This window comes from Prinia subflava, chromosome 4, assembly GCF_021018805.1.
Source record: "Prinia subflava isolate CZ2003 ecotype Zambia chromosome 4, Cam_Psub_1.2, whole genome shotgun sequence".
NCBI classification, from domain to species: Eukaryota; Metazoa; Chordata; class Aves; order Passeriformes; family Cisticolidae; genus Prinia; species Prinia subflava.
In genome coordinates this window covers 66,501,208-66,514,576 of record NC_086250.1, presented here as the reverse complement: position 1 = coordinate 66,514,576, position 13,369 = coordinate 66,501,208, and the positions used below count along the sequence as shown (strand labels likewise).

The 13,369-nt window shown below is 40.5% G+C and overlaps 1 protein-coding gene across 3 annotated transcripts in view; it reads right to left on the bottom strand.

Annotated features, from left to right (window-relative positions):
- The window catches only part of GRM3 (glutamate metabotropic receptor 3), a 109,547-nt gene that overhangs the window by 17,947 nt on the left and 78,231 nt on the right, over positions 1–13,369 (bottom strand). The window lies entirely within an intron of this gene.

The following is a 13,369-nucleotide window of genomic DNA, read 5'->3' as shown; positions in this document are numbered from 1 at the left end:
CCTTCTATTTTGCTTCAGTTTTACCAGTTTCTGATATTTTTTTTATGGTCTGAGGTCCCCAGCATGTACTGTTTTGGTCCTGTATCTTGTTTGGCAAACAGATGAAAAAACCACAAGCTGGCTCTAGGACCTTCTGTGAAATCGATATTTTAACACTTCTAACTGGTAAGCTTTGGAGAGTTTTGTTTTTCCTCCAGCTGAGGCTTATCCAGGGAATGAAGAAATATTAAAAATCTGGGAGGAAATTGCATTTACCTTGTGATTTATTGGTCATTTGCTGTAGCATCAAAGGTAAAAATCTTTACAGGCAGGAAGTAAAAGGATTATTTTTACCACTGATGAACAATAAAAGTGATTTTATTTCCTAGTGTCTTTGGCCATAGAAGTGGTTCCACTGTCATTGCTGGAATAAATCTCTTTCCCTGCCTCTGTGCCCATGCTGTGCTTGAGCTTGAGCAATATTGTATAAGGGTGTAATACCCTCCTCCACGTCAATCTCCAGATACTTTGGATTTCTTGTGGTAGATTTATTTAGCTTCTTTAAAACACTGAGGCTAACTTCTTTCACCTTTATTGCTGCTGAGCATTTCCTTATTTTGCAGTACTCTGGCTAAGGTCAGTAAAAGGGACGCTGGGTTTTGGCACAGAAGCCCCAGCTGGAGGGTTGAAATTGTGATCTGCACATCCTCATCCTGCTGCACTTGGAGTGCATTTCTTTCCCAACTTTCTGCTTATTGTAGGGCAAAGTCAGAATATAATTTACAGCCACCTATACTATCTTCTGTGTCAAGACTCTGCTTGTTCTCATCCCTGCCCTCTCCTGCTCCTTCCCACCTCAGCTGTGTCAGCCACAGTGGTGGACAGCCTTGGTTGGCAGGATTGCAGAGTCATGGAATTACAGAATAATTCAGGTAGGGAGGGGCCACCAGTGAGGCTCTCTGATCCAGCCCCCCTGCTCAGGCAGGGCCATCCCAGAGCACATGGCACAGGATTCATCCAGACAGCTCTGGAATATCTCCAGTGAGGGAGGCTCCACACCCTCTCAGGCACCCTGTTCCAGTGCTCAGCCACTGCCTAGGACAGAAGTTCTCCCTCAGGTTCACGAGTTCCAGTTTCTGTCCTTTGCCTCTGTCTTATTGCCACTGAGAAGAGCCTGGCTGCCTTCAGACACCACATACACTGATGAAACCCCCTCTCAGTTGGCTCTTCTAAAGTCTGAACCAGCCCAGCTCCCTCAGGCTTTCCCCATAAGTTGGATGATGCAGTCCCCTTATCATCTTTGAACCCCTCTGATGGATTTGCCCCAGGATCTCCATGTCTGTCTTGTACTGTATAAATTAGGACTGGATAGCTGAGAAACTTTAGGAAGTTTATCTTTTTTTTTTTTGTCACTGTTAGCTTCTAATTGTGACACTATAGTCCAACAAGACCTCTGAGAGGACAAAAATGAAGAGCAGCATAATCCTCCCCCAAATGGCCAGTTCTGCTGGAAGTGAAATGCTCTAAATTAAACAGGTAGTAAATTCAAAATATAGGTCAACAAGAAGAATATTAAGCAGCTTTCCTCCTCTCCCTTCTCCTCCTCCTCATGCACAGGCATGCAAGCTCCCTCATCCAGGAGCAGCATTAAAGCGAAATCATAATGCAGCACTTAACAGCTCCTCAATAATGTGCTGTCATTGCTAGTGTCTTCTTTCATTATTCATAACACTTATACAGATTGTAGAAGCTGTTAACACAGCAGCCCAGCTTTAAGAACCAGTTTATTCCCTTCACTGTTATCCAGGCCAGCTCCTGAGGTGGGCTGGGAGCCTGTGACTGCTGCTGGCACCAGCGGAGCTGCAGGTCAGGAAGACAAACTCCAGACTGGTTGTTTCATTGTCTGTCAAGTGCAGAACTTGAAGGCCACAAGCACCCCAGTGCAAGCTACCTGAGTGTCTGAAACACCAGCAATTTTCAGGAAAGGATTCCCTCTGTGTAACATGTTTAACAACTTCTTACAGAAGTTCTGATAGAATATTTGTCATATAAACGGAGCAAAGTATTTTTCTTTGACTTTGTGGGTAGGTCCAGAAGGCAGAGCAGGTAATCTCACACAGAGTTAGCTTGAAGCTCAAGTATAATTGCCTTCCACAGGGCTGCTCCCACGCTACAAGAAACAAAAGATTTTTGTAGGACAACATGTTCTAAGTTAACCAAAGCTTGTAGCTTGAAACATTCATTTTTTAGTGGCTGCTGATAGAGGAAAATAAATCACCCTCTTTCAGATGGAAAGGATGAAATCATTTAACCAAACAATGATGTATTAAATTATAGCATGGTGAGCCAAAGCCTACAAATGAGCCCACTGGGTGGCAGCAATTAATATACCCACTGATTATATATAAAATCTCTAAGGCAGTTTAGTGTATCATTTATCAAAATGTTCTAGATCCTGTAGGATCACTTCCAAAAAGTCACGTTTTAACAAAATATGGTGTAATAATAATCATAAAATTAAGATGTTTATAGGCAAGAAAGATGCTTATCACAAGAAAGCAGGACCTTATGTTTTAGAGCAAAAATAACAGTTTTTGCAAATTGGTTTTCCCTGAGATGATGTCAGGCTGTCATAAATCACTCTGCAAATTTTTTTATATGTCTCAGTTTTGAGAGGAAACATACAATCTCTATAGCAGGTATTTCTGGCAGGTCTATTTCAGAGTTTTAGCTCAGTTCTTTACATTCATCCCTTGGGAGAAGACAGACAAGAGTCTCTGAATCTCATCAGCTGCTAGCTGAGAGCCTGAGTGACAATATGAACTTTACCTCCTTTGAGCCTTTGAGTCTTCTCCTTCCCTTGCACTCCATGAAATGAATTAGCCCTGTGTAAAGCAGTTACACAAGATGAGTTTTGTAAAAGGAGTTATCAAGGAAAATAATGGATAATTAGAAAAGACTTAAAGCAGTGATGCTTTGTGTTCCAGCTTGCAGCATTTCAGCAATGAAGATGCAACAGCAGTGACATTTATAAGAGCAGGAAAGCAGAAGGCAGAAATCTTTGGAATCCTGGTGCAGGCAGCTCAACTCTGTCAGCTCCCTGGAGAAATCCTACTGGAGGAGAGGATTCCATTGTGCAAGTGGAGGACAAACTCCTTCAGCTTCAGATAAGGGAGGAATAACTGCAGATTTATGACTCTTTTAGTAGCAGATACAGATAAGAACATAACATCATAGCTTTTATGTAGTGAATTCTGTCATTTGTTTCCATCTTCTTAAGTGGGATCAATTTTTCCAACAGTCACATTACTTGCAAAAATGTGCTTATCTGCTGTTGGAAGCAGGTGAGTTGCTTTTATTAAGAAATTTTAATATTTGTGGTGTCAGTGATGTACAGCTCTTGGTGACAGGAAAAAATTCAGAAAGAAAGTTCTGAAGGGGAGATTTAATTTATCCTTGGGCAAAACTTTTATTTGAAGAGGTAGTATGAGAAATATATTTAAATACTTCTAATTCTGCACATTGCCTCTGTTGAGTGAAAAATACTCCAGGATTTTTTAACAAGGAATGAATAGATGAGGAAAACAAAGCAGTTTTCATCCTAATTAGGCACTGGAAATCTTTTAAGAGGTTAAGCAGCCTAGGGAAAGATGTGTGTCATCTTAACTGGCTTGGAATCAGACCGGGTTTTGTTTGTCAGCAACATCTTTGGGCCAGGAAGGATATTTTGCACAGAGTCTTGCATGTGTCTGGCACAGATCTGAGTGTGTAGATGTTGCCCTACAGAAAACATCCTCAGTAACACTTCCTGGTAGGAATGATGACAGATATCCCTACCTCTAAGAACACTCTTCATGCCCACTAAAACACACATCTGCTCTTTGTTTGCAGAGTGTGTTCTTTCTAAATGAGGATCACAGAGGCAAAGCTCACTAGCTAGGAGGCAATTCATTAATAGCAAGGCTTGATGAGAGCACTGCAGCTTTTCAGCTTGGCAGTTGGCAAAGCTGGGAGATTTCCTGTGGGTCAGAAAGAGATGCAAAGAGGACTACTGGGTGCACTGAAGGTACCTTCTTCCACAGCTTGTTGGCCCCAAAGACTATGAGGAGATCACGATTAAATAGAGATGGAAAAGTAAAGAGGGTAAATTAAAGAGTAAAATCTCCTTAGTTTCACTAGATGGTGCTGCAAAAACTCCACACTTCTGATTTAAGACTGAAAAATAAGACATTTTTTATGTAATACAGTTATTTTTTAATTCCCACCCCTACTCTTCCTGTTACATATCCAGGGCAATGCCTTTTAAAACACTTTAACAAAGAGCCTGGATAATAATATAACAGGATATGGTGTGTCTATCCAACAGGCTCATCTATGTGTATGATGCCTTATCTTGAAAAGTATCAGGAAAGACCCTGAGAATGCACATTTATTTTCATTCTCTTTTATTTTTAGCTCAATATGGCTTGTTAAGGTCAAAGTGACTGATTTCTGCTTGGCTGAACATTTAGACTGAGCAACAGAGACCTGATGCACCCACTCCTGTTTCTGCTTCAGCACAGCGCAGCTGGTTTCATACCTGATTGGCAGAAGGCACATTGAAATTTGGCAATTTAAAAGTTAGTATGGGGAAAGATTAGAGTGAAATGTCACTAGATTATACCTCTCCACAATTAACAAAATACTGGTTTCCACAGAGACAAGCAGTCACTTTTAACCTCTGCACCACTGTCTCTGGATGTGTTTGGGTCATATACAGAATTGCTTCTTCTCATTTAAGAAATGAATGAATAAATGAGCCAGATTAGTCCCCTACAAGTGTAATTTTCCTGTCTATGTGTACAGATTTTCCATTCAGGTCTATGGTTTCTCTCTTAGGCTGGACACTTGCTGTAGGGAATTTTAAAACTGGTCATAGCTCCCTACAACTTTTGCACTGGTCAGAGACAGAAATGTTTTCCTCAGGCCTTGTTGCCAAGATCTGTCAAGGGATATATGAGGACAAGTTAGTTATCCCAGACTTGTGTCCTACAGAAGAGAACGAGTATTTCTAGGGTTCACTTTAGAGTGGTATCTAGAGTAGCCCAGCCAAAATGATCAAGTGACCACCACGAGTGTGAGTATCTGAAATACATCCACTATTTACGTATCTGAAGTCAAGTGAGATGAGTAGCACCAACATCTGGAACAGAAAGGCTCACAGCTGGAGCTCCAAGGGTTGCAGCATGTCCAAGTCTCTGCAGTGCACCTGAGAGCAGGTGTCTCACAAGTTGCACAGGCTGCTGTGGGGGTGATCAGAGAGAGCAGCCTGGGAACATTTGAAAATAAGATAAAGGTATGAAAAACTAGAAGAATTCCTTCAGCTTGTCATTATCCTCATTATCCTCTGCCTGGCTGAGCACAGAACTCCCAGGCTACCTTTCCTGTGAATTGCTTGCCTCAAGCATAATGTTTTACATTTCCAGGTGTGTGTTGTCCTCTTGCTTGTGTGGCTCTTGGGCATAGGTGTTGCTTTAGGACATGGGGAGAATGAAATAGATGCTAAGTTACAAACTTCATCAAGGAAACTGTGAAATTGCCCTTATTCTTTTTAAGAAATTTAAGGAATTTAAAAAAGAATTTCTTCTTTCTTAAAGGCTTTGGAGTTCAAGATATGGAAGGTAAAAGTACGTAAAAATTCTGCACTTGTATTTCTCCTTAAAAACACAAATAGTCTCCCCTAAAATTAAGACTATTTCTTGCAGTTTTTTGGCTAAGGTTTTATTAGTTTAACATTAAAGTTTCCACATTATGGAAAGTCATCCAAGGTGTTTTTCTTTTTTTAAAAAAATAAGTCTGCTAGGTTGATAATTAATATGAGTAATCTATGAGATTCCAACATAGACATGCCATTCAATTTATACCATTCTTTTAATTTAAGTTTATCCACTTAAAGAAATGGTTGTCACAAGAGGCAAAATGCATGCAATGTAATTCAAACCAGCAATCAACTTGCAATTACAAAGGAAATTAAACCATGACTTTGAACTGCCTAACTCCTCCCTCAGGCCAACTCACTCTTTTGTACACAGAAGCAAGGGGAACCCACTCCCATTATGAAGAATTATGGCCACTGTGTAGAGTGACAACACATCAGCTCAGCAGCTGGAACTGTGAGTTCTGGGCTGGCTTTTGGTAGCTCCTGAAATGTTTTGGTCTCAGGAAGATTTGGGTTGGCTGGTGAGTTCTCTGTCAGTTGCTGAACATTACTGTTGCTCTCAGAGTCTGTGGTTTTGTTTGTGACTTTCTGCCAGTTCAGGGGCTATGGGTGCCCTGTGTCCAATTTGAACATTTGGGTGAGGGACACTCCCATGTAACCTCAGAGCTGGGGACTGGTGCCATGCCTTTTACCCCTTCTCTTCCCAGTGCATCCAAGGTGCAGCTGGAAGAGATTGAAGCTGTGTTTTAATTTTCCCAAAATTTACTTTTGGACTAAATTGGAGACGTGGTTATATCACAGGGGCAGAAATATTTCTCTTTTTGGAGGCACTGTTCCATGATGTGCTAATTCCACCCCCAGACTGCATACGTAGCTGTCTAAGGAAGTGTAAAATACCTAATAATATTTTTGCCCTTCTTTGTCAGCCTGAAGGAAATATGAATAGATTTAGTTATTAAGATATTAAAGGAAGTTGGTTAAAACATTCTCTCCTCTTTGGGCACTTGAGGATTAGAGAGGTGTTTCCAGACACAGCTCTGAATAATTTAGTTAGATAGCTTGCCCTTAGAGATCAGAAGCAAATGAACCATGAAATAGACCCTCTGGCTGTTATTTCCTAATTGACTTGATATGAAACCTCTCCCAAATCAGGTGGACTGACATAGATTTAATTACTTATACTGCCATGCTATTATTTAGTAGTAGCAATATTGTAGTAGTGACAGTCTAAGATGCAAGAAATTTCAAGTGTCTAAGAAAGGCAATATTTCTTATTAGACTTACAAATTGAAGAAGTGCACAAGCTTTCAGGCCCAAGGTCACTCCATTAGGTCATCAGCACCATTGCTTAATAAATTTGACCCTCATTTATTTTGAAAGAACAACTCTGCTTGGAGTTTACTACACCAGGTTTTTATTTCCAGCTGGAAACACAATTTCCCTCTGCAAACAGCCTCATTACTATCCATTTGCAGAGTAATTGCTGAAAGCTTTTTGTTCACTTCTTTAAAAGTACAGAGCTCAAAAACACAAGGTCTGAATGAGATGCAAGACAAGATATGACAAAGAGATTTTGTGCCAAAAGCTTATTTTTTTTCCAGATATGTGGGCAGTCTAATAAAGGTATTGCCTCTTCCTACAAATCTTATGACTCTATGCTATTATTCTTGTTAAAAAGCTACTGAAAACTCTCAGCAATCACCCTACAAATTGCTAATAATGAGGTAATTTGCAAAATGAAATTGTATTTGCAGTAGGAAAATAAAGCCCTAAGTAGTGAATTCCAACGAGTGCATGTATTTGAAATAATTGAAGCTCAAATTTATTGAACATTTTGTGGAAAAAAAGGAGCTGTAGAATGCCTCAGAGCTGGAATAAAGACACAATACCAGGCTGGAACACAGGAACCTTTAGGCTCAGACATTATGCAGCTCAGTTATAGCATTTGGCACATCTGACATAATGCTGGTGGGGGACAAAGGATTGGAGTACAGCTGGAAAGGTAAATGTCATGTCACACACCACATGGTGTAAGATTCTGGAGTGGAGCAGTTTTCTCTAGGATTATAGTATATGAATTGAAAAAAAATAACTATTTCTTGAAGGTATTTTTAATTAGAGTGGCTATTTTTGGAGTGCAGTTTTCTCACAGATCTCCTATGGAGAGTGGAAAGAAATTGGCACCACAAAGGTGGGCTCTGGCTAATGTGAGACAGCATCAGGGAGGTGGCAAACTTCCTTCATCAATAATTCTCCAGTTATGCTACAAAAGTGTGTCAAAGAATATGTGACAGCTGGGTGGCTTCAATTTTGGCCACTGATGGAGAAATAAAACTAATGTTTCCAGTAAGGCCACCACACATATTGAATGTGCTCATCTTCCCTTGTAAAGGTATGAGTCTGGATTTTGTTTTTACTCTTTTCCATATAATGAGGCAAGGGCTGGAAATGCACATTTACTGAAATTGCAAGTTAATTCAGTATTCAACAGAGTCCATCTCAGCTGAGTAAATGCTGAGTTAACCAGAGGGGTGAAAGTGGGCTAATCACAACAATGAATTTTAGTCAAAAGCAAGTGAGATAGAGGATAACTCTTGGCTTTTAAGGTTATTCCTCATTATCACACACAAGCTGCCAGGGTAGCACGTCACCTCTCCCAACATCTTCAGTGTTCATTTGCATGTGTTATGCTACAACACACAACCTGCCTGTCCTATTAATACTTGCAAATTCTTGTGTTCTCAGGGATAAAAGATAAAGCTGAGAGCACAGACTCATTTTTGCTAATGCTTTGCTCCACTGAATCAGTTCAGCAACAGCAATCACTGGACCTCAGGGGAAAATGTAAAATGAAAATGTTGATTTATTTGCCTGTTTTATGGTGGAAGCAGAGACACATTGATAGGATTAGACTGATAAAATGTTTCAGAGATCTAGAAAAGACATTAACAGTACTGCCTCAAACCTTCCTCTGACTTGAGATAATTTCTTCTCCAAAGAACCTTTAAAGATGGACTTTTTATTCTTTCAGTTACTGGAGCATTAACTAGCCATTAGCTATTTATTCAAATGGATGTGCAAATGTAATAGAGGAAGTTTAACAAACTTTTCCAGCACATTTTCATCAGTTCCCAGTACCAGTTTCCCAGTTTTTTCAGCACTGTCTCTCTGGTGGAGCCCAATCCTGCTACAGCAGGCCAATCTTTGACACAAAGCTGATCACTTGGAGCATTGATCAGCTGCTGCATTCTTCAGGGCAATAGAGAAATGTAATGGAAAACAATTACTTTTACAGAAACCACATGTAAAATTTATTTATAGGAGCACACTGTGTATAGATATTTATGTCAAGGGAAGGAACCACAAGAGCACAACCTTTGCTGCTGGCAATGACATAATTGCTGCTTAGGTTAGAAGAGTCTAGCAACCCCACCCCATAAATTTCTGCATATGATCAGGCATGTCCTAGTGTTTTGGAGCAAATTTAAGACTTTTTGTAAAAGTTAGAGCCATAGAGAAATTGTTCCTATAGGAAGAGAGCAGGACAGCTCTGCAGCAGAAGCACAGGAGGATGCTTCAGGCTCCAGAGCTGCACACGAAGTGTTAGCTACTGATCACTACACAAATTCAGCCTTGGGGAAAAAGGGAAAGTGGTTTTTAGGGCATAATTAATAGAAAGAAGAGCACATTTGCAACATGTGCAAAACATCCTGTGAATGGTGAAAAAACAAATGCAGTAACAAGAAGGTACAAGGCCTCTCCAAGGAAAAGAACTGGGACTGTCCCCTGATTGTGGATGCTGGAGCTCATCAGTGCTGCTACCTGAACACCAGGAGGTTCTCCCTTCCCTTCGGTGTGTAAAGACCACTGATTTTGGATCTGCTGCTCACTCTTTATAAATGCAATCTCAACAATCATACGTCAGATATTATTTCTTATTACAGAACTGCATTAGGTAAAATAAAATTTTAAAGAACAATGGATGAGTGTTCCTGTGGATGAGCATGTTCATGTCTCTCTGTGTGTTTTCCAATCCATTCAACAAATGTGGTTAATACTGGGTCACAGAATCAAAGTGGTATCAGATGTAGCCCTTAGAAATCACATTGCACCCTGCAAATCCATATTCTCTAATGGGATTTCTGTAGCACATACATTCTGCATGAGGACTCTGCTCAAGCCTGGGCTTCCCTCAGCTTTTTCACACCAGTAGTTTCCCTGTTTCCCTTGAGCACAGTGCAATCCCTTCCCTGAATAAAACTATGGTGTTTTCTTCACTGAGCCTCACATTTCAGCCACAGAACTGGTAAATATTTCATATTTACAAAGGAATTGTTGCCTTAGCTTGCTCCATCAAATTGTCTGGAATCTGTGTAGAGCAGCAAGTAGAAAAATGTACTGCATGAAACCTCCAATGAATTGAGGAGCAATTGCAGATATGTATTTAAAAGGTGGATACCTCTCAGCCTTCAGAATTGGCCTTCTGTAAGAAATGTGCTAGATGTATATGTGTCATTAGTCTAGAAGAGATGGGATGATTCATTGCCAAGTAGAAAGACGGGTTTATACAAGAAAAGGAGATTAAATTCAGATGAAAGACTCAGGGGGCAGAGGTCTTCAGATTGTGAGGTACAATAACCTCTGCTTTCCATCCACTGGGTGTTTGCAAACACCATTCCCATCCCCACAACTTCTGGCCCTGATCTGCTCTTCACATGCAGTCAGGAAAGAGTGAGTTTTTGTGTGGAGACCCTACATACCAAATTACTGATCTTGGAAATTTCTTCACAAAATACATGCCTTAAGTTTAAGGATTCATGTTTGGAGACATGGTCCTTTCTGGCTTAGTGCTGAACCCGTTTTCATCCCAACAGTGAGCATCCATGGATGGATCAAAAAGCTAAAGAGCAAATCAAAGGATTGCTCCTTTAGCCATGCTACAGCTAGGATTTAATGGACATTTCTGTTAGAAGTTTCTCTGCCTCTGATATCTCCGAGCATGAATATGTGTCTTGTTCCCCCTGTCTTGAAGAATTTTAATATTCTTTGTCTTCACTTGTTATATGCTCAGACAAATACACTTTCATGGCAGGAAGAAGGAAACAAAAGGAAATGACTCACCCAGATAACAGCAATGAAATATATTTTTACATTATATTCTATATCAGCTAACTAAATAACCATAAATATTGCAGTGATGCCAAGGCAGATATTCTCTGAGATGCTTTTAGAGGTGTTTAGAAACTTGGCTCTGACGAATGAGGAAATGAAAGTCACACACATTTGTCTGTCATGTCCATCCAGTTTGCAGCTGATGGGAGTTGTGTAGAAGAGAAGTTGATGGAAGTTGTTTGTGAAGAGCATGCATATGTAAAAGGAGTTTATGCTCCATGAAGATGTAGAGGTGGTTGCTTTTTAAAAAAATGGGAAAAATTTTGGGAAAAATATGTTAATGGAAAATGTAAGCAATGGCTGCTTTGAGTTTGGGTTGAATTTCTTTGTCCCTTTTTATAGAGAAACTGTAAACAGGCCCTTTTATAGAGAAACTGTATCGCTGAGTGGTGGGAGTTTTTGCACTGGGAATCAGAAATGGAAAAGACAAACTTGAAGGGAATAGTTCAGGCTTTGCAGAAAGTTTAAATAGATTCACATGCTCATCTGGGCTGCAGTTTAACAAGTACAAATACAGCAGCTGGCTTGGGACAGGTTTGTCTGCAAACTTGCTGCATGGAATCAATGTAGAAATCAGGCCATGGTGCATGACTAGACAGCAGCACCAGGCTGGGTGAGTGTCAGTGTCTCACTAATGCACCTGTACTGGTCTTGTCCCTGTTTCTATTTAACCACTGGAAATATCTTTGTACTGTGCTCTACTGCCTGAAGAAAATGTCTTCCAGGGATGTTGTGAAATTAAGGTTATTTCAGGAGAAAAGATACTTTTCTATAGATTATGCTTTCACTTCTGCTTTGTAGTGTAATTATTAGCTGCCAGCAAGGATTTAGTTTTGTAAAAATAACATAACATCTAGTTATATTTGGGATTAGATATCTGGATTTGTTCCTTTCTGTAGGTTTCTTCATCACATTTTAAAAAGATGAGTTTTCTTGGAGACTCACTGGAAGGCCAGGACACACCTGGATTACCCAAAAGAGTAAAATGGAATCAGCTTCTTATGTGTTTTCCTCATCCACTACACTTCTGTGGTCATGTTCTGAGCACAGCCTTTGCCTTTGTCAGCCCCTATTGTAGTATCTCAGCATGCAAGTGAGACTAGCTGATATTAGATATGAAAGTGCCCAAGTGCTCTTCTGTAGCCAGTGGTAGAGAAGAATCTGGTCTTTCCATGGGCTTTTCAGAGCCAAATTAGATGCTAAAATGTAAGGGATAGGAATTCTGAACCAAAATCTTCTTTCTCACCTCATATCTTCTCCTTCAAGGTCACAGGAAAAAGAAGCAGACCTGACATCTCTTTATTTATGTATAAACATTTCTCACAGGTAAATCTGCATGAAGAATAAGAATATAATCTCATGGTATGTCCTGGGTTGCTCCCCTACAGTAAAACCCAGTGGAATTGGGAAAGGGAATGTGCATAATTGAGGGATGAAAACATTGTATGAGACTTCCTGCTCCTCTGAGAGCTTGTACCAACACCCCTTGGTGTTTGGGATTCACGTATCATTTGCCAGCAAAACAAAAGATAAAATAATAACTATTATAAAACAAGCAGCAGGCAAACACAGGAGCCTGATTTAGAGAAATTAGGTTACCAAGCCTTCTGTCTCTCAAATATGTGATCTGAAAGAAAATCATTGCTGTTTGTCAGTCATGGGTTTCTCCACAAACATAGTGTGTCTAATCTCATCCTCATTTACACACTCTCATGGATGCTGTGAAATCTAGAGATTTATGGCTGCCTAAAGGCTACATTATTAATAGGAGATAAGCAGCTGACTATAAATTACATACAAGGCATAGACTGTATAATTTTACGTTCAGTATTTCATAGCTCAGCTGAAGTGGTGGGTTGTTTAAATATTCAAGTAGAGGGAACTGAGATGGAGATCTAGTTCAAATTTTAGGGATGCCAAAGTACTTCCACCTAAATATGCCACTATAACAAGTTTGGGGCTGTTGCTGGCCTGTGCTTTCTGCAGGCTTTCCAGGAGTGACACCCAGCTGGGTAAATGCCAAAGACAACATACTTCCACAGACTTCCTGAGGACTATGAAGAGAAGCTGTTGCTTTGTGCTCTGTGCTGCTCTGTGTCCTGCTAATGCTGCATTTCTCATCTTTGTGTCCATGGGAGCTCAGTGCCCAGGTCAAGCAGAGAGCAGTGGCAGCAGGCAGTGGTGGCAGTGGTGGCCCCAGGCAAAAGTGCCTTGTCCCTGGGTTAAATGGGGAGCAATGGCCCAGCACTCCTCAGCCTCAGCTGCTGGAGCTTATCTCAAGGGGTGAAACCACAACTCAACCTCTGCTCCTGCTCACTCAGGCTAATTACTGTGAATTAGTCACAAAGGAAAGCATGAACCAGCAGCTTTTATGGTGGTCTCACTAGCAGACACCACTAGCAGGTAGGTCACTAACCTGCCATTATGGTGAGAGAAGTTTAAATGGAAATTTTATTTGGAACATGTGCCCTAGAGATGACGATGCCCATGTCCCCCTGCCAGCCCAGGTATCCAGTTCAG